This window comes from Esox lucius, chromosome 4 (genome assembly GCF_011004845.1).
Source record: "Esox lucius isolate fEsoLuc1 chromosome 4, fEsoLuc1.pri, whole genome shotgun sequence".
NCBI lineage: Eukaryota > Metazoa > Chordata > Actinopteri > Esociformes > Esocidae > Esox > Esox lucius.
In genome coordinates this window covers 7,595,821-7,614,524 of record NC_047572.1, presented here as the reverse complement: position 1 = coordinate 7,614,524, position 18,704 = coordinate 7,595,821, and the positions used below count along the sequence as shown (strand labels likewise).

General features: G+C 46.3%; 1 protein-coding gene across 7 annotated transcripts in view; it reads left to right on the top strand.

The window, feature by feature from the left end:
* Nucleotides 1–18,704, top strand: part of pcdh19 (protocadherin 19) — a 62,521-nt gene that overhangs the window by 14,948 nt on the left and 28,869 nt on the right. The gene's annotated exons all lie outside the window — the stretch shown is intronic.

Here is an 18,704-nt window from a genome sequence, read left to right as displayed (position 1 = left end):
AGATTTCTTACATCTTAGGTGGGAAACTTTTCAAAGGGACGTGGTGGTTGGTTGCAGAAGCAGACCTAATAAAAGACCACTGGTCTCAGGAAAGAAGCGTTTGGTGTCATCAGCTTTGGGGAGACAGGAAAGGAAAACATAACTTCATTAACAGATTTTTTTCTTTGTCTCCTAACCTCATCTCTCATTAACACAGATTTGGCTGCAAGCTTTTTTTAAATGCCTGCAGTTCAATTAATGGGAAAGGTCGACCTACATTCTTTGACACAAGCTAGACCACTTGTTACTGCCCTGGGTTAGGGAGGAAATGCTTTTGACTTTGAAATAACAGCCAAAACTGATTTGTAAGGTATGTAATTTGTAAGGTACAATACAAGGTATGTATTGTAGATAGTCTGTTCTAATAAAGGGGTGAATATGTAGCGCTGAATCTAACTTTTCCCTTCAAAATTAACATAATAATCATTACATTTGCATAACAATAACAAAGTAAACAACAATTTTGTTATTAGGGTTTATTATGATTTATTGTGGAAAAGCAGAAGAAAGAAATTATGATATGAGGTAAACTCCCAACAGAGCCACGGGTTGGGTATTTCCTCTGCCTTGTTGATGTTGATGTGTTGATGCCTTCTGTAGCCATAGCCAAATTTATTTAGCAGTCCATGGTAATCAACCAAGTTTCATGTGAATACAATCAGAATATGTCTCTCTATGCATGATTTATATCAGTATAATATTTATTTCTGTTTTTAAATTAGGCCCTATTTTAAGCCCTTTCCATGTCCGTAATGAAGAGGCCACTGGGATCTTCATTGCATAAGTATAGCAATAAATAAGTGGGTTTCTATATTTGTCCGAAGCTAAGACGATGTACAACACGTGAACTGAAAACTGAAAACTTTGGCTAAGTGTGGCGTCGCAGGCAGGGCACCATCCTTTACAGACACTGCCAACCCGGAATGAACAGGGAAGATGGCTGCTGTGATTTTTTGTCATTTATTTGTGCATCTTCTTTGTGGCGGACCTGTAGGAAATTTCTGCGCAGTGCGCACACATATCACTCAAATTTCTCGCGATTAATGGCCACAATCCTGCCTGGTACGTCTTGTAAAATGCACACGCTATGGAAAAGATTATACAAGCTAAGTCAATCTAGAGTTTTATTCTCTCTCTCGTAGTGTAAACAAGCCCTTGGAGCTGTTTTGTTTTAGAATGTAGCCTGTTGAGATTTCGGATCATGGGATTTAGGTAAATAGACACCCCTCTGATAACGTTGTCCTTGTTAGTAATGCAACTGACTAGGGACTTACCGTCTCTGGGTACTCTTTGGGGAAATCTATGTTAATTGTCTTCCAACTTGTGAGGAACAACACAGCGGAAATGTACTCGTTGTGGAGTTAAGTAATTCATTACGACTTCATAATGACCGCCGTTATCCGAGGGTGCAAAAATTAGTTCAGCCCAAAAGGCAGAAGTGGAGGCTTTAAATAAAATGTACGGTTAACGATGGGTTGCTCTTCCTTTGGGGTCCCATGCTCTCAGCTGAATTGCTAGTTACGCCCACAGACTTCCCAGTGACCTGTTTGACAAGGTTTCTCACAGCCTCCAACTTAAAGTAGCTATAATATGCGGTGGTTGAAGTGATTGAGAGTTGGGGGAGGGCTGTAGAGGGAACTCAACAATGCTCATTGTAAAGGTGGGTCATTGAAAAGACTGGAATACGACTCAAGCAAATAGGAGATTGTGACCTTTAAGAGTGTCCTGTTTATCAGCCTTGAAACAAAAGGAAAGTGGGATGGACGCTGGTTAGTTAGCATTTCCCTACCATTGGAATAAATGTCAACTTCTGCATGCATAATTATTAGACAGTGCAGGAGAGATGGAATGAAGAATTGAGATGAGCTAATTTGCTGTGGAAATGGATCCTTTCTCTTGACATCCTAGAGAAGCGGGCCACTGTGTTATTGTCGTGCACCTCAAACATAACTGGTCATCTGTTGTTGTCGGTGAATCTGAATCTAACAAGAGGTGCCGTTTGGCTGTCCATTTCCCCACGTTCCTGTTTTGGGTTAAGCCCCTGAATTACAGTGAAAAGAATTAGGCTCATAATTTTGTCATTACATGTTGTCTTACTTTATTGCCCGACTTGGATATATATTAAAGAGCTGGCTGACCCAGACAGATGTTTAGCACGGCACATGATGAAGATGGAGTCTAGGCCACGCACCAGCACTCGTAGTGGCAAAATAGCCTATTTCAAGATAAGCTTCTTTGAAAAACAGTGCTGCTGTTCGCTCATTGTGACTTTCACTCATTGTGACTCGAGGGCATTACATTAGGTCCTACAGACAGATTAGTCTTTCGGCGGTAGGCATTCGATTTCCCCAAAACCTCTCTTGTATTTTCAAACATGGAAAAAGACAAACAGCCACCTCGACCAACCATAGAAATACTCTTAATCCCTAGATTGCAGATCCCGTTCGAATCCCACCGGGCAGCCGTTATTTACGCACTTGGGAGTTTTAAACGTACTCCTGAAATCCCTTTCACGGATCCCATCGTACGCTCACGATATAAACGGGCACGCTCTTGTACGGAATGAAATAATACCTTTCAAAATAGGAATGTTTTGTCTGCTTCTCGGGCCGTTTGCAGACCTGAGCCCGAGGGCTTCAGACCCGGTGAGCCAGTGTTTAAATCTGGCCCTGGCAGTGGATGGAGACGGCAGCCGCCACTGAGACAGACAGCGGTGGGGCCGTGAAAAACAGCAGGCCATCGTAATTGCGCATTGTTCATCCCCAGAACAGGAGGCAGAGCATGTAATGAGCTGTAGCACCCTTTCCCAGCGTCGGGCTAATGGGCTACAACCGGCCGCGGTCTACACGGGCCTTTCGGAGCTGGCCCAGCCCCCGCAGATCAGGAGTTGCCTCGGTCTGTCGACGGGTCACGTCGCCCTTTCTTTTCCTTTTCGTCTTCCCTCTGCGTCTAACCTTTCTCCCTCGCTCTTCTTTTCTCTCTGTCTCTTTTTTCTCTCCTCCCCCATGTCGCCGTGGCCTCTGTCTCCGGGTCCCTGTGCTTTATCTCTCTTTGTCATCTGCAGATGCCCGCCCCCCATCCCTCTGTTTGGGCTACCCTCTTCCTCTGTCTTTGTCCTCCGTAACCCCCCCCAATGCGTTACAATGCTACTGTCAGTTTTTTATTCATGATGTCTGGAAAGCAGGCATTCCTCTGCATGCTGGCCATAAAGAGACTAAACAAAATAGCGGTCCATTGACTGGGAGGTTTCGCAATACTTCATCATACTGCATTATAAACCCAAATGCTTAGGAGGCAAAATGCTGATGTTATAGCTGGAGTGATTCGCGCTTGAGTTTTGGGTCTTTTTTTCCCCTCAAAGGCTATTTTGCATTTCTGAGAATCCAGTTTTCCCTGAAAGCAATTCAGGTGGGCCTGTTTCCCTCTGATTAGTTTGCTTGGATTAGGCTTCTGAGAGACATTGTACATTTTTTCTTGTTTTTGCCCATATCTTGTATCCTGAGGCGGAAGAGAAATGTATTTGGTTGACTGATATCAGGTCAAGTTGAAAAGACAAGAAAGAAAGGCTGTCTCCTACATACACTATAATAACAGCTATACAATTGTGAATTCCTCACTGTACCACCATTATCCGCTAAAAACATTATTTACGGGTCCAGCGGGAAACAACAGGAAGAAAAGCCTTGAGTTTCCGCTCACGTCCGGCGCTTGACAGTCCACTGCTCAAGTGGCTGTGTAAAATGAATGATAGTGACCGCACTCTGACATCTCGGCCTGTTTTGAGTTGCCGTGTTTACAGCTGGAGCCCAAAGCTTGCTTGATTCCCATCTGTTGCCAGATTTACCTGACGGGCGAGGGCTCTGTAAAGGAGTGGCGCCGCCACGGCACAGGCGGCGTGGATCGCGACTTGTTTTTCTGTTGCTGTAATAACGATCGGGACTGAACATTCCCTCGAGGGTCACGCGGCCGATCAGTCGCCGGGGAGTTGATCTCGGGCGCTCAGACCCTGTGGTGCTGAATGATCATGTCTGTTAATAGCACGAGCACACAAACATGCAGACACGAGGGAGCCCACACACACAAACGCAGTCAAGACATCGAGGTCTCTGGGGTTTTTACGTTGCTTTTTTTTGCCAACAACGGGAATAGATGGGTGAGGAGTTATTGCCTACTGCTGTATTCCCAATGGTTCAGCGCTGGTCAATGTAGTAACGCCGCCACTCATCACCCTGTCGTTTCCCGGTGAACAGAAACAGCGTTCCCAGAAACACCGGGAATCCAGTTTCACTTGTGTTCGGATGGCATTTCGTTTCTCTTGGTCAGCAGCGTAGACAAACGGCGCTCCTGTGTGTGTGTGTGCGCGCTCATTTCCGTGCTTTTCAACCCACTCCTCTGCGTGGGCCGCAGCCGGATACAGTAGCAGGCGTGCGACCGATTTATAAATGGGGATTGGCGTGGTTTTGCTCGTGATATGACTACGTTCGTCATTCACGCTCTGGCTGGCCGGCTGGATGAGGGGCTTTTCTGAGTGGTTGGGGTCCAACCGGCTGCCTGGTGTAAAGAAAAGAACAGGTGAACAGGAGACAGTGTTGTTAGGGAGGGGCGGGGTTACGGGCACCCGGACACCCCCTACGGGGGCGACGCACAACGGGGTCGCGTCGTCCTCGTAACATTATAAATCCGACCCTGACGCTTTCCCTGTCTCTTTGTTGTTGCTGGGTTGGAGCCAAATAAGGAAAAGCAGCAGCTCGCGTGAGCAGCGGCAAGAATGCGGACTTTTGGTTTAATTTGGGAGGACTAGGCCTAATCCAGACTAAGTCTCTTAAAGCTGCAGCTTCCCCTCTGCCGGATTACCGGGTGGCGTCTTTAAACGGATAAGGGGCCGCTTATCGGAGCCTCCTTCGACACTTTGCCTGCCTCCCAAATGAAACCCTGTCTCCTACTTGGGGCAGGGTACCAGGGCCGTAGGGCAGGGGCCTACATAGGCCTGCTGTTTGGGACGCCAGCTTTTAATAACAACTTTTCAGATAGAATGGAGCGGAAGGAGACGTCACGTTGTGTTCGTGTTATTTGTGCCCTGCGATGACGCCATCTGACCAGTAAGATGTATGATAATCACGATAATCACAGGTCAGAGATTTTTATTGGGATCATCCTCTGAAGTTATGGGGGCACATGGATGTGTGAGCACACGTGAAATTCACATACACGCACGAGCACAGCCACGTGTTAAGGCAGTAAGTAATATGGTGGGGGGTGGGGGGTGCAGCAGAATGGTTTGTCCCCTTGTTCCGTTTAATCTGTACAGTTCACGCCTTTATAATCACACACTTAGTAACTGAATTTGACACGACTGCCCGGGTGTTTATCAAAAGGAAAATATGTTAAGCCCAAATTGGAATGCATAAATACTTTAATGTCAGAGGCAAACAGGATCAAAGCAGCATTTGGAAATTTCCACATTTGTTGAAAGTTGATCTTATTATTTTTCTGAATGTACAGCTACCATATCCAAATCCACTGTTCATTTTTGTAAACTACTTGCACTTCCTTTCAGGAAATTGGTTGGTATAAAAAAATAAGAAGAAGAATTTCCCCTCTCATGACTGGACTTTTACATTCTTCACTATAAGTGTTATCATTTGGTGATGTGAAACTGTTCAGTAATTAGTACAGCACATTCACTGGACTACAATGGCTGTGAAGTCACTATTGCGCAGATCCAGGTTACATCTAGGAACAAAGGTTTCTTAATTTTTTTGCAATGGTGAAGAAATAGGAATGATAGCAACCTTCTCCCATTCAAGCCTGTTAAATCTTAGTAGCTTTTTTTTTTGGTTTAGCTGACTAGCTATCACACAGTTGCCAAGGGAATAGGCAGTGATCTAGCACTTTCCGCCCGAAGTGTTGATTATGATGCTCTGAAAGTGTGAAGCCGTCAAGGATATCGTTGTGGTGTGGATGGGAAAGGAGAGCGATAGCGTATGAATGCACTACTGTAAGTCATTTACAGAGGGTAGCGACTGAGATATGAAATGTAAATGTGCAGGAGTGGACCCTCCCGGGATCAGCCTGAGGGCCTCTGGGTCTTGGGTGATGAGAGAGTTTGGGGTTGGCAAAGGGAGAGTAGGGCACAGGAGACAGGCTAGAAATAGAAGACCCTCCTGTGTGTTTTTCTGTTTGTGTGTGTGTGTGTGTGTATACTTGTTTACGAGGTGACACCGTTTTCTGATTCGGCTCATTAGCACCTGGCTGAACCTGAGTCAAGCAAGCTCTCCTTCCCCATCCCCCTCCCTCCCAGCCCACTCTCTCTCCATCCCCCTCCCATCCCACTCTCTCTCCATCCCCCTCCCAGCCCACTCTCTGTCTCTCTCTTGCTCTCCCCTCGCTCTCTCTCTCTCTCTCTCCCGCCACACGGTTTCTCCCCTCCTTCCCAACATGAATAAATGTATGAACTAACAAAAACTAACAAACAACATCAGATTAACCAATGAACGTAAAGCGCTGTTTTATTCGAGAGGCGCGGTTGCACTACTGAGATAAAAGGTAGCGAGAATCGATTTGGGTTGATGTGAATCCGCGGCCAGTACTCCAGTCCCTGGGAATCATTCTCAAAATGTAATCACGGATCCGTTAGCTGTAACCTTACAGCATTTGCTATCATAATGGATTTACGAAACTGATTTATTGGAAGGGGTGTTGGTTAAAAAAAAAATGACAAAATGTAATGGGTGAAACGGAAGCTGTATTCTATTATCTGAAACATGGGGACCCCTGGAAGGAAAGACAGTACCTCCCGTCTCCTCCTCCCCCTTTCTCCCCCTCCCCTCTCCTGCACAATCTTCATCTCACCGCCCGTGCAGTAATCTTCCTCACCAAATTGTTTACCTTGGCCTTTGCTACAGCAGGGCTAATTATTGCAGTCGACGGGCGCCTGTAAACCAAGTCCGTCTAAGCCGCGCCACTAATTAGATTGGATTGAAGGGACAGTCAGGCCCTGTGTCGGTTAATAAGGTCCCAAATGGCCCTCTGTTACCCAAAGTGCCCAACAGGTCTTTGCTGGCCCCGGTCAGAAAGTAGTGGACCATGAAGGAAATAGGATGCCATTTGGGATCGCGGCCCCCCACTGCATCAATGTGGGTGATCAACACCCCGGAATAGGTTAATTTGGGTAACACTGTAATGGTAATTAGAGTTAGTCATTAACATGGGTAGTTTGAATAACAGTAAGGATCACGCTATTAGCAATGAGTAATTGGGCCCAAATTACTGTGGGTGCACGTAGAACAATGCGAGATGCAAATGAGAGGGGAAACGTACCGTCAGAAAAATGGAATAGATATATGGGAACGAGAGAGAGAGAGAAAAGAGAATGTGAAAACCTTGTTGTGTAAGGCTTGTTCGTAATTAGCCTAGTCGGTTCGTTGTACTTTTAATGTCTGCTACCTGACCACTCTGTCGTACATGTTTTACCAATGGGACGGTATGAAAGACGCTTTTTCAAAGATTTGTTAAATTGCCCATCAGTGTCGGGTTGGAGCAGCGCCGCAGGTGTCAGATCTGTTGCATCTCACGGCCAGCAAGTTGGTACAGGAAGTGATATTTTTCAAAGCTTCCCACATGAATGAATCGGGGGGCTAGTCGTGTCTCTCTGTTGGCTGGCGTGCTACTCATGTAATGAGTCTAAGAGGGGCCAATTATTCTAGTCGCGATCAATAAGGGAACCAGATTATGTCTCCCTCTTCTTCCTCTCTGTCAGTCTTTGACGTTTTCCGCCGTAATGTCTTCTGATACGGGTTGTGAGGGAAAAAGGAAAATAAATGCAGAAATGCTTCTCAAAAGTATCACGCTAAGGAACTCTGACAATGTTTTTCACGACACCATCGTAAATAGGGAGTCGCCAGGGCATCTACAATTTATAAAAAGAGCCCACATGTTCTGCCTAGGGAGTGCCGTTACTCTCCCACCACACGGTTTTAACTTTTTATGTTCCTGGGCCCACAGTTCACCTCTGCAATTGGCGTCTATCTCTGTCTCTCTCTGTCTCTCTCTGTCTCTCCTGCTTAACAATGTAAGTCTTCTTTCATCGACTTTGCACGTTGAGTACAAAGAAGTGTAACGGTGTTCCATTGTGTGCAGATTCCTACCCCTTCTCATTTAATTAATTCCCTAGATTACAAGTAAAAGCACGTTAGATATCTACGGGGGTAAAAAACAAGGATTCCTCTATCCGCTATAGGATATCAAACTACACCGGCCTGCGAGGAATAAAATTGCCTGTTAATCAGGAAGCCGTGAATAACAAAAAAGATGAATCACATTATCCTGCGCTGGCTGCCGTGTAACTTCATCCAATCTGCATCAGAGCAGATAAACATCAGCCTCTAAGACATGTTTTTAGTAGATAACCACTGTGTGCAGAGTATAACATAACACTCAACACCGTCAACACCCACAAACAAAGCCCTGCCGATGTCAGGCACGACAAGCTGTTTACGGTGGAGGTACCAGAGGATTTCAGCTCTTACTTCTCGGGAAGTCGAGGCCATAGAGAGGTGTGAATTTGCAGATGGACTTTTTCTTGTCGAAGAGGTCAAGTACAGACAAGGCGGACACGTTCACGACCTGAAAACAGGTAGTGGCGGACGTGCGAGGTCCAGAGAAACGTGGTGTCCCGGTGACTCCCGACTCCCTCCGGCATGGAGGCAGGTGGTCTGAGATCTCCGGACAGACCGGCTTTCTGTTGTTGTTGTTTTCTGTGACCCTGGATTTCCTGTCTTTCTGTAGAAAACCTGTTTGCCCCCACCCCCCAAAGTCCGGGCCTAATACAAATTAAATGAAGTCAAGTCAGTGTAGGCTAGGCTAATCCGTGTGCGTTTGGGCGTTTTGAAATCCCCACGTGAACGGGCGGGTCAGGGCTGTCACATCTGGCCACAGCCATGCTCTCGGACTGTCTTTGCTGTTGCCTGTACGCGCCCTGACCGGAGATGACAGTGTAACCCCGCTCACCCGGCCGACTGAAAGCTTGTGGACATGCGTGTTGCCTTGTTGCTTGATTGTGTGCGTGTGTGTTGATTGTGTGTGTGTATGTATGTGTTTTTAGTTTGTGTGTATGTATTTTTAAAACCTTTTCACTCCCATAGCTCTGTTGTCAGGCAACATTTGGAGTCTGTATCCCAGGGGTTCGACATGACCAGAGGGGCAATTAAAATACGTGTATATATATATATATATATATACACACTGTATTTATTACTTGAAGAGAGCTGGGCAAAACAACAGAGCCCTTTTAAAGTGGAAGTTCACCACTGCCACCACAGATAGCAGTCATATCAAATGACCATCACGTGACATTCAGGGTCACTGGAAGCAAATGTTGTCATCATACAATACGAAATACAACAGGATTTTAAATGGTATTTTTCCTCCATAAAGGAGATTCATTGAGAATACCCACATCAAGTAAAATATTAGCACTCATACAGAAGGTTTGATTGTTATCAGTGTTTGTTATACTGGTTTTACTGAACACCTTGTGTTTTCATTTGTTTTACAAATATAATTACAATGTCAACTAATTGAAATGCTACTAATAACTAGCCATTATATTGGCTGTCATTCACTTCGGTTGATAGGAGACCAAACATTATACAAAACACGTCCGACAGACATTATCTGGTAGATGCAATAGTTTAGCACAGGGATTGGAATCTTTAGTTGATTTCAAATACACGTAGCCTCGTACGTCTCCTACTTCTAAGCAGAGTTATGATGTTCACTCACCGCGGCTGTTTCGACATGCAAAACAATCCCACAGCCAGAGAGAAAAGAAGACTTCCCACCTGCTCTGAGGTGTCTGCATGGTCATAAAGCATGTCACATTTACAGCTGCGTGAGTCAGCTTAAGTAGTTCTTTTCTTTTTTCTAAGATATTTCTTTCAGGCCTTTATGCTTTAATGGGTAGGCACCGGTGTACTTCTAGGGGATAAATGTAAATAAATACATATGTAATAATATAGTATATACATGCACATGAATATTCATCTATATAGAGCCAGAGACCTACAGAGGAGTGCTGGAGGAGCCACACGTTGCCAACCCCTGCTCTGTCGTCTTGAGTCGTAAAGGGGTGGCCCAAGCCCAAAACATTTTTTAAATAAAATGTGCTCGTTGAAACAACGTGGCTGAACGGAAACAACATGGCAGCAGGGATTCACCGCAGAGTTGTTAGCGATAGGCTGCTGTCAGGGCTGCACGCTACGATGACGGTCTGTCGTTGCTGCCGGTTATGAAGCTGCTGCTCCCCTGGCTGTACAGATGTGTGAGAGACGTGCTCGAGGAGGCAAAGCGGATCCCGTCAATCCCGCCGCTCGCTGACAGCTGCCTAGAAAGGCCAATCCGAGAAAACGAGGGCCAGATGTTCCTCACGTAACCCCCGGAAAGGGGTGGGGGGGGGGGGGGGTAGCTTAGAGCTAACTAGGGCCTCCCATTAGTGGATGCGAGCGGTGACTGGAGCAGCCGGTTTTTGCTTGGTGTCGGCGGATCCATGCACTCATGCCAAGGGATTAGCCCAGCCACCACCACCCCGCCCCCAGCCCTCGTGTTCCATGATTCACTGGTTAGCGAGCCGCCCTACGACACCCGCCGTCCACCCGCCATTTTGAGCGCATAGATCGAGGTGCCAAATTGGTTGATGCGAAAGTGAATCTGCAGTGCGGTGGTGCAGCTGGTGCTGAGTACGGCGGTCGCGTGTGTCTGTGTGTTTGTCGGATTGACGTGGGTGAATAGAAATGTGTGCGCGGCGTGTAAGTGAGGCTCTTAGCACCTGCCCCCACACCTTGTCCAGCATCCACCTAAACCACCTCTCCTGTCAGTGAGGCCAGCCTAAGCCCAGTGTGTAAACACAGGTTTGTTTGAGCTTGTTTTTTGGGGGACCTGACGGATTAATTAGCACCGATGGAGTTCAACCTGCCTGCCCCCCGTCCCCCCGTCCCCCCGCCCCCCCGTCTGAGTGTCTCCCTCTGGTCTGTGTGGAGGCAGAGTGTGTCTGTGTGTCTCTCATCCCTTAGCAAGTGTCAGATTAACTCATGTCAATAACAAGGCCCACTCAATCCATCTCTGAGTGAGTGCATCCGCTCGCCCGGTCTTGCAGTCTGTAATGAGCTGCTACAAATCTCCATTCGACGAAAAATTTCTTCTGGAAAAAGATGCCTTGTCATCCTGTCAGGGATAGAAGAGAGAGACAAAGGGAGCGAGAGAGAAATATTTTGGAGGGAAAACATAGCCAGCCCCCCACCTCGTGAGGTACCATATCATCATGTCAGGCGGTTGATTTAAATCTGCAACAAAGTGCACCATCTGTGATTGATTGCCTCTCGCCATGCCCACGGGGACTGGGAGACGTCGAACGTTATGTCATAAGAAAGTGTTTATCCGGTAATTCAATAATGTGCATTAAATCAAGGTTTAGGACCTTCACAATCCTGTGGCACACAGCTGTACTGCGAATCACATTAGTACACTCTACTTAGCAAACAGTAGTGCTTTATCTTGCAATATATCCGGCTGTGCTGAACATTTGTTCAGTGTCAAGGGGCGCCATTTGAACGTCTGCCGACTGAGGGTTAATAATGAATCTTTCGGCGTCACTCTTAAGCACGTAGGATTATTAGACCTCAGAATGTGGGAGAGATACTGCAAAGTGGCTCCATTTTAAGAGTTGGGATTAGCAAGAGGGAAGGGACGTTCACCAAGAAGTGGTGGGAATTAGGAGTACATTAAATTCCATTGTCCCTTTTCCCCTGATAAGTGGTAAACGACTACAACTACGACTGAGAAGAAGCCCTCCGAAATCCTCACCAGGCTAATTCACTCGGAAAGTTAACACGGCTAGCGTCTGCCACGCCTGTCGCTGGAAGAACAGGATGCTTGGTAAACCTGCGCGGATTAGACATTTCGATTGTATGTCGTGATTAGAAGTCCCCTTTGACTGTTAATGTTCGAGTCTTTCAGAGAATACGGATACACCTGCCCACCTGTCCCAGGTGACACCCGAGCTGATGTTCACGGATTTTGGGATGAAGGTGTGAAAAGAGTTCATTCCCCTTCCCGACATCCAAATTAAGGAAAATCCCCTGGGACTGCCTCTGGGGAAGTTCCCACTATTTGAGTTTGATTAAGTTCCGTGCGCTTAAGAGAAAAGTAAGCCGATTTATCCCTTTGAAAAAACAAGTATGTGATGTGAAGTGTTTTTCTTTCCCCCTCCCCATTTTATTATGCAAAACCCCAAAATCTTAATATCGTTGCGCTCCTTCAGGATTTCGCTCAGGACAGACAGGGAGATATGGAACTTTGAAAATGCAGACAATGAAGCGAAACACAAACCCCCCCCAACCCTCCCAGAAACAGGGCTGTAATCCCCAACCCTTCACGGCTCCCTGTTCTCTCTGCTTTCTATGTTTTTAATTTATTATTTATGTATTTCACTGGGTAAGATTGACTGAGGATTCATTCTCATTTGCAGCGACGACAACCCACTGAGCGTGATGTTACCCTGATAGCCTGATACTGTCAGTGGATACATTGTCTCCGTCTCATTTGCATGTTACCACAAAAGCCAGACATGCTGACAAAGCACAACACAGGTGTTATTCTGCTCCTCTCTGGCTCGGCTCTGACTGACATTTAGCAACAGGGGCGCGGCGGACTAGAACAATGCTCCTCGCTAGTAAGACATCAACGAGAGCGAATGAGAAAAAACGACACGCTCAGCCTCCGGAATGCAGCGACAGACTTCTGGACAGGGGCCTATTATTTTAAAATCTTTTCATCACGCTGAAAGGGAGGGAAAAGTAGCTTTGACGTTTGACCACCTCATGAATTATTCACGCCCGTTGCTATTAATGTATGTATAATTAATCACATCTCCACTCGCTTGCAGCAGAAATAAAATGGAGCCAAAGGAGTGGAAGCCTGTACAGGCCTGCCTGAGATGTTATAGTCTGGGCCATTGAGGTTATTACACTATTACAGGATCAAAACACTATTGGCCATGAGAGTTTCCACAGCTCACCCCATGCCCACAGATGCCAAGACAGGAAGAAAAAAATTACTCCAAATATCGCCTTGTCAGTTCTTTTCCTCAGTGTATGAGAAGAAACAGTTTGCGATTGTTCTTGAAACAGTACGGGCAAATATTTGTTCCGTTTCACACAGGAAGACAGAGAGACTGAAAGAGAGAAAAGACTGGGACCAGGAAGCAGGAGTATTTTGTTGACGTATCCCTTTCATTGTGTTTCCTCCCCCGGCGGACCCAGTTGTACGGTCCAAACATTTCCGGACGTCACCGCAACACCGTGGCCAGTCGTGTAATAGGGTTTGATCCACTCTCAGTCCGTCAATGTTTCTCAGTGATTGCTTCCCAAATAAACCCCCAAAAAAAGATTCCGTATTATGTTAGAGCCCTGGTCAAAAGCAGTGAACTCTGTAGAAAGAGGGAGTCATGTGGGACTCATAGTGTTCAAACGGACTAGCACTACCAGAGTGCCTGCGGCTACCAATAACTGAGAAAAACACATTTCTTAGCTGAGCTTTCGGGAAAGCCATTACTGCGTTTTCTACTGGCGAAAAAAAGAAATCACTCGGTTTCATAATGTGATTAATTCCCAATTGTGGTCAATTTAGTTTGTGGGGAGGGGGGTGGGGGAGGGGGTTGGCAGGTGACGAAATTAAAAGATGTCTCGTATGTGGCAGGTTATTTGTCATGTGTCTCCTTGTCGAGGCTGATCGGCTGTAATTGAAGTACCAGTTGCTGTTAAATGGTAACAAGCCCCCTTGTATTCATCATCGGGGCTGGCTACAGAAATACACTGTGTAATCCCATCCACTAATACCACGGGGGTGGTGCCTCAGGTGTTGTTTTTGGTTGAGCGTCCCCTAGGGGGCTGGGCCTTCTCCAAAACCAAAGAGAAATCTACATCTAGGCAGACTGATGAGGGTTGACAGTGAGCTCTATAAGATTGTGTTGTTTGTGTGTGTGTGTAGTTTTTTGTGTTTCCGTCCTCTCCAGTCAGTAAACCCTGGATAAGTCCTAGTCCCACCGTTGGTCAAGGTGGTCCTGCGTGTTGCGTTATCAGGGGTACAGTGCATCCCGGGGCCAGGTTGACGGCGCTGTAGTCGGCGGTGCTATGGCATGGGGCGCCGGCAGGTACTGCGCAAATCCGACTTTGTCAGAAGAAAGGGAAGCGTGTGGCAGAGTTATGCTTAGATGCGCGACAGCGTCAACCGAACTGGATTGCTGTGCTTGCGTGCGAGACGGACGCTCAACGGGGCGAACATTTAGAAATCTGTTCTGTTTCTGACTCAAACGCAGTAGAAAACGTGGTGAAACACGACTGATTGGTCGACAGTACAGTATCAGGCCCGGGTAACCAGCAAATGTGTTGAACTTTGCGTTCTGTCTGAAAAGGCCTTAATTAGATTAGGCGAGAACTGGCTGAATCGTGCACACGCACACACACACACACACACGCACACACACGGATACACACACACGGATACACACAGACACGTAAACACCCACAAACTACTGGGTCAGTATCTATGGTGGAATACATGCATCAGTAAACTCCAGTTACTGACCTTTCCTTATTGCAGGTCTTCGTCTCCCTTTCTTCTACCAATTCTTCTAATCCCGGGCCTTGCAATATGGCTTCTGTTATTTCTAATTAGAAATGGCTTGCTCTACTGCCTCTATTACCCCCACCCCAAACTGAGCCTTCCCAGGGAGGAGTAGATAAACAACATTGCTCATTATGGGTAACATTTCCGTCTCAGGACTCGAGGGACCCTAAGCCCCGCTATAAGATGAGTCAGGACTGAGACGCCAACACGGAAAGAGTGCGAAGGAACAAATCAGCCGTAAAAATTAGCCTGATGGAACACCATCAGTCGATTTTAATTGAGGGCCCTTTTTTCTCCCCCTCCTCGACGTCAATGATATTGTGGACTATTTTCACATTTGTTGATGGTGTACAGAGGGAATGGTGCTAGCCAGGGGATGTGCAGCTCAACAGATCCAGACGTGTGTGTCTGTGGAACGACTTGACAGGATTAGAGGACTGCATCCATGACTGACACTGAGCGTTCTTCTTTCCAGACCACATTTCACCGCGCTTATTTTTCCAAACACGTTTTTATCTTCCTCCACTCAATCAGTCCCCCCCGTTTCGAACCAAACCTCAGCAAGGTTTTAGTCTTTTTGAGTTAAGTGTTTCGCTCTTCCGAATGAAATTAAACAGCTAACTAATAGGCGCTTTATCGACGCAGGCGAAAAAACAAGGACACAGCGCGATAATTAATAAATTGAGACAAAAGTGTGCCGCTTCAATTAGTCAATTAATTATACATTTTTGCTTCTGTCCCTAGCGTAAATCCAAGTTTAATTGTATTGGTTGATGTATTGGGACTCAGCGGTGATAACAAAAAAATATGAAATGAATGTGCTGGTTGTGTGACAAAATGTTCTTCCTATTTTCCTGACACCTGCTGGAAATGCTGCTGATGGCCCCATCCTCCCCTACACGCATTCAACCTCTCTTCTCTCCCTCTCCATCTCTCACCTTCCCCCTTCCTCTCCGTCTCCCCCTTCCCCTCTCTGTCTCCCTTTATACAGTACAATAAATACGCTTGCATCTGGACTACCGAACCAATTGTTACGCTGGGAAGAAAGGAAAATCATATCTCACGGCAGTGACTAAGCGGGGAGATTGCTTTTCCTCTCTCTGCTGCGGCAGTAAGAGTACAGTGAGGGAGGATTCCGCTGGTGCCTGTTTCATGGGAGGAAATCGGGGGAGGGGGGAGGGGGGGACTTAGGAGAAACAAAAGGCTCCTCCGGGGTCAAGTCTCACGCACCTCCCTCCCCACTTTTACCGTGACACAGGCTGTCAGTCAGCTTGCGTGGGGGGAAAAGACCCTCCCCCTCGCCCGGACACTCATCCTCGCCCCTCCTTTTCGGATGAAGCTAACCAAATTGGGGCCACTCGGATCACAACAACACAATGTCCAACTTGATTAAGTGGCCATTTGCGGCGGCCTCGCGGTAGGTAAGCGGGCTTCTCCTTCTGAAACTCAGCCATTCCCGAACCATGCCCTTCTCTTGCTTTCAAAAAATTTGTCAGATAGAAGCAGACGATGGCGAAACGTACGTTTCTTTAAAGCTTTCCGCTGCGCTAATGTATCCACGCAGAATCCTCACTCAGAATGACATTCTCCAGAGGGCCTCCTAAAAAGGTTGGGCCCTTCTCTGTTTTGTGTTTGCTAATTGCCATTGACTATGTGATAAAAGTGGAGATGCGCTCAGTTTATCGCCGCTCTTATTTGACTGATGGATGCAGTCGCTCGGCAGATGTATTGAGACTGCTCTGCTGTACAGTTGAATGGAAGGTCAACATCCTTTTAAGGGCAGAAAACCTATTAGGAAAATAAGGGGCTTTGGATGTCCATGGTAAAAACTGATCAGTGCATTCAGATAGAACAAGTCAAAATAATAACCCTGGAGTGAACTAACAATGCACTTGACTTTTTCCCTTGGAGCTTTGAGTTGCCGATATTTAATTTGTGGAATAAAAATGTTGTGCGTTCTGTTACTCAGTTGTGTAGTGGTCCCATTCACTAACTGTAAATCACAGTGGATAAGAGCGCTTGTTAAATTACTCAAACATGAAGTGAAATGTCGTCTTGATCACAAAGCCCGGTGTATAGATTCCTAGACCACCATGAGCCAGAGCATCATCCACCTCATGCTTGCCCTCTCATCCACATCCCACCTTTAGCCCCCCTACCAGGCAAGCTTTCTCATTTCATACTAATTCCTGTGGCTGGAGCCAGGCTAGGACTTATCAGGAAATGGGTATCCGGTCTCTTTAATGAAGGTTTCACCCTTTAACTACCGTCATGCATGTTCATTAGTGCTTATTCACTTTCGCTGAAGGCCCAGATCGAACCATTATAATGAGTTCTGGCAGGAGCCAAAGAGGAACCCCCCCCAAACAAATCCCCCCACAAGATACTATATATATGTAAACTGTATGTTTATGTAGCCCACTCTGTACATGTTCATGTTTGTGTATTTTTTAGACAGTATACTGCTGAGCATCGACTTTCAGTTGTAGTGTGATGCGTCATGTTGTCAAGGGACACAAGCAAACAAAAAGTAATTCCTCTATCAGCTGCGTCGTAAAGCAAACGATGCACTATGGGCGGCTAAAGAAATATGAATTAAAATGGCTTTTTAAACTTGATATTTTATTGGGCATACGGATTGGATCATCATCTCGCAAATCTCAATCAGGAGGTGGACTGCCCTGCCGTCTTCCCTAATTACAGTCTTATCTTGATGCGGAGGTAATTATCCACCGTGGACGAGAGACTGCGAACAATGGCCTTGTTCCGTCTGCGAAGGAAGGTTCAGCATGTCGGCAGGCGAAGTGTACTAGACATAAAGAGAATATCCAAATGAAATTAAATGACGTAAATTTGGTCTCGTCGTAATACAGAAAGAAAATAAAAATGTTAACATATAACTTTGTGGTATGGCTGATGTCATCGGGTGAATGTGATATTTAGTTCACGTTTCCTGACAACGGTCTGTGAAACGTAACACTCCATTCTGACAATAATCACGATAATCACTACTTCTGTGACAGCGCTGTATTCTTAAAGCCCGCGAGTTTCGGCTCGCGAGTTCCTCATTAGAATGATAATGCTCGCGTTGTGCTGGTCTTTGAAGCTCGGAGAGAAAAATGGCAGGGCCACTAAAGACTAAAACAAACGCAGACATGTATTTCCCTAGCATTAACAAGCTGTTCCATTGTTTTCAAAGACCACAGCGGGTCACGCAGTGCCATTTGCCAGAGGTAAACACGACTCTGGAAGGCCGCTGTGATCCGCCTGCCTCCTCACTGCCGTTTGGTGTCTTCTAAAGACCACAGCTCCTGTCTTTTGTCTCACTCTCTCCTCATCGTTGCTTGGCTTTTTAATGAGGAGTGGGGGGATGTTTCACAGGGTGTTTTTAAGTAAGACAGGAAGAGTAACTGCTGCTTAAGCAGTAGCTAAGAGGGATCCTAATAAAATAGTACATCTTAAAAAAGTATCAAAAGCCTTCAGTTGGTTTACTATGGTTTTTCCACAGCTTGGATCGATGATGATGGCAAATAAATGTACTTTTAAAAGTAGCCGACAACATTAGTCTAACATGCAGCCATTGTTAATCCAAATGGGTTTGGTTACCCTGTATCGCAGCCTCACCGTTTGCAATCCGTTGCTCTCCCGCTCACCTCAGCAGCAGGGCAGAGTGGGGAATAGGTGTCCCTCGTTCGATAATCTGTGACTTCACCCTGCGCCTGCATTAACCTCCCTTATCGCCCGGGTGACTGTGTTTTGTCAGGACCGGATGTGAGCCATCCACTTGTGGCTCTGTCCCTTATCCAGTCTAGCATACCATCAGTCTGTAGAATTTAAGACGAGTGATGGCTTTTTCTTCCCCTCTTCCCACAGGAAAACACCTGCGTCTTATCAAAGTTTGTTGAAAGGGTTCAGATCATGGAGGTTTTCATGGGCCGGCTGTGGAAGTCCTTTGAGAGTGCCTTTGATAGCCTCTTGACATC